The sequence below is a fragment of the Myotis brandtii genome, unplaced genomic scaffold (assembly GCF_000412655.1).
Source record: "Myotis brandtii unplaced genomic scaffold, ASM41265v1 scaffold561, whole genome shotgun sequence".
Lineage (NCBI taxonomy): Eukaryota > Metazoa > Chordata > Mammalia > Chiroptera > Vespertilionidae > Myotis > Myotis brandtii.
Genome location: NW_005370085.1, coordinates 1,590,085 through 1,593,071, shown reverse-complemented (window position 1 = coordinate 1,593,071; position 2,987 = coordinate 1,590,085). Strand labels below are relative to the sequence as shown.

Genomic DNA, 2,987 nt, shown 5'->3' with positions numbered 1-2,987 from the left:
CGCGGCGGGAGTGCACGAGGTCTGCGGTCCCAGGGTCGCGAGCAGCAGCCTGGGGAGGCCCGGCGCTAGGAGCCGACCTCGATGGGAGAGGAGATAGTGTCAGGAGGTGAGCGTTCAGAGAAAGCTCGGCCCCCTCCCCGGATAAATGCAGAATCTTATAAACACGAATCCAGGGGGCTCACAGGTGCCCTTAAGCCAGCCATGGGAAGATCCAGGATTGCAGACCCCGACTATCATGTGTGTAATCCTTGACCCTCGCCCCACAACGTAGACGTGGCCCCTGTTACCTGCTTTCAGGGCCCCGGGACTTTTCCTTCCCCGAATGGTTTGCAATCGTGTGTTTACGTGATTTTCTGTTTTGAGGTCTGTCTCTCCACTAGTCCGCAAGCTACAAGCCTCCGGTCCCGGAACTTAAAGCCCCAGATCCAGGAAAACTCACTGGCCGTGTTCCCGTGGCTTTGGGGCTGGAGTTGTCACTGGGCTGAGGCATGGACAGGCCCGCCCAAGTGCATCGGAGCCCCTGCAGCCTGCAGGTGGCAGCAGGAGGCTATGTCAGGAGCATCAGAGAGCTGAGGACAAGAAAGCAGGGTCTTCTTGTTGGCATACTGGGTGGATGTTCTGGCACAAGTGAGGGTGCTGAGCCAATGCTGAAGGGAGGGGCAGGGGGCTGGCGACAGGCAGAAATGGTCTGCCCGCACCCTGCTCCCCGCCTTGGGGAGAGTGAAAGGGGTCAGCTCTTATCGGAAGGGCAGGCTCCCTCCCTCCCAACCAGCTTCCCAGAGGAGCTCAGTTCCTGCTGAGAGAGTAGGGGACCGGAAGTGGGTCGGGGTGGGGACGAGGAGGAGACTGCTGTACCTGAGAGCGAGGTCGGCTGGGCAAGGGTCACCCAGCTGAAGAGCAGCGGTAGCTCCAGGGACAGCCTCCCCTGGGAGCCCCTGAGAGGCCACCTCCACCTCTGCCCTGGTCCTAGGAACCCCAGCGTCTCTCTTGCTGAGCTATGGCTGCAAACTATAAGGAAATAACAACCAAAGCCCCAAGGCCCCTGGGCTATGAACACACTGGCACAGACCTCTAGAGAGAGTGAAAAGTGATGGAGTGTGTCTTCTGTTGCCCCGCCAGCGTGGCTCAGTGGTTGAGCGTTTACCTATGAACCAAGAGGTAACGGTTCGATTCCTGGTCGGGGCACATGCCCAGGTTGTAGGCTCTGTCCCCAGTGGGGGATGTGCAGGAGGCAGCCAATCCATGATTCTCTCTCATCATTGATGTTTACACCTCTCTCTCCCTCTCCCTTCCTCTCTGAAATAAATTTAAAAAAATATATTTTTAAAAAAGGGAAAATGTGGGGACTGTGGCTCCAAGCGGCCTCCGGTTTTCTGAGCTCTAGGGGACGGGCTCAGAAGACTAGAGGACAGAATGAGGGGTGAGAAAGAAGTGGAGCCATCAGCCTAGTGAACAGATACGCATTTTAGAACCATTCTCAGCTTCCAGGCTGCCGTGGAGGCCCTGGGAATGCTGATGGCTCCGTTTCAGGCCCCAGAGGCCTCAGTTCAAGCCTCTGGAACTTCCCTCCCTACCCTCTGTGTCGTGGCAACCACCAAGACGAGCTGAAAACAGGGTGAGTCCTTTCACTGACGTTCCCCCTGAGCCCTCATCCGCCCCAGCGACAGCCAGAGCGCACACGCTGCCTGTGTGGTTGGAGTTTACTTAGCAACGAGCTGATCCATGTCACAGGCAAAGCTCTTCCAGGGTGTGCGGGTCCTCTTACCCCTCATACCTCATAGCCGCCTTCCCCTGAGACGGACTTTATCCAAAAGGCTGGAGGCCGCCCGCCAGCAATGTTAAGTGTTATTCTAGTACCTGCCGGAGGCCGGACAATGTCATGCTCCCAGAACTGCAGTGGCGACACACATCACCCCAGAGCCCACAGCCGGTGCCTGGGGACTGATGCACCAGCCCTTATGGCACAAAAATGCAAATTTTGTCCCAGCACCTGAGAGAAAAGAAGACAGTTCCTGTATAGCTAACATGGCTCAGTGATCGAGCGTCCACCCATGAACCAGGAGGTCACGGTTCAATTCCCAGTCAAGGGCACATGCCCAGGTTGCAGACTCAATTCTCTGGGGTGGGGTGGGGGTGGGGTGGGGAGGCAGGAGGCAGCCTATCAATGATTCTTTCTCATCATTGATGTTTCTATCTCTCTCTTCCTTTCTCTTCCTCTCTGAAATTAATAAACATATATATTTTTAAAAGTCAGCAACTCCAATGTTAATTACTAACTTAAAAAAAAAGAATAGCCCTGACCAGTTTGGCTCAGTGGCTAGAGCGTCGGCCTGTGGACTGAAGAGTCCCAGGTTCGATTCCGGTCAAGGGCATGTACCTTGGTTTCGGGCACATTCCCAGTAGGGGGTGTGCAGGAGGCAGCTGATTGATGTTTCTCTCTCATCCATGTTTCTAACTCTCTATCCCTTTCCCTTCCTCTCTGTAAAAAATCAATAAAATATATTTAAAAAAAAAAAAAAAAAGCCAGTTCCTGCAGAAACATCACTGCTGGCTGGGAGCCTAAATCTGAAGCAACTCAGCAGGGCTTCCAGCAAAGGCTCCAATTTCCAAAAGGTCAGGCCCTAGGGGTTTCCTGGGTCCCAAAGTGAGGCTCGGTGCCCATAGCAACCAGGCCCGCCCCGGCGGGGAGAATTCTTTTTAGAGCACTTTGGGAATTTTCAGAGCACTGATAGGCTGCAGACTGTCTTTTCATGGGGGGAGAAGTCCCTCCTGGGACAAGCTGGCTCTGACCTTGAGGTTAGGCGAATTGCCCTGCCCCCTCAGTAACAGCCATCGGTGCCTTCGTGCCCTGGAATCGGCACACTGTGTAGCCTCGGAGAACCAGGACTTGTTCTTGCGTCCCCAGCAGAGCGCACTGAACCAGGGGCTGCCCCCCCGCCCCCCGACTCCCACCAGGATGGCACCCCCAAGAGGAACTCTTCTGGGCT

General features: G+C 55.3%; 1 protein-coding gene across 1 annotated transcript in view; it reads right to left on the bottom strand.

Moving 5' to 3' along the window:
• Positions 1-2,987, bottom strand: part of UNC45A (unc-45 myosin chaperone A) — a gene marked incomplete at its 5' end in the record, with an annotated part of 37,049 nt that overhangs the window by 17,895 nt on the left and 16,167 nt on the right. The gene's annotated exons all lie outside the window — the stretch shown is intronic.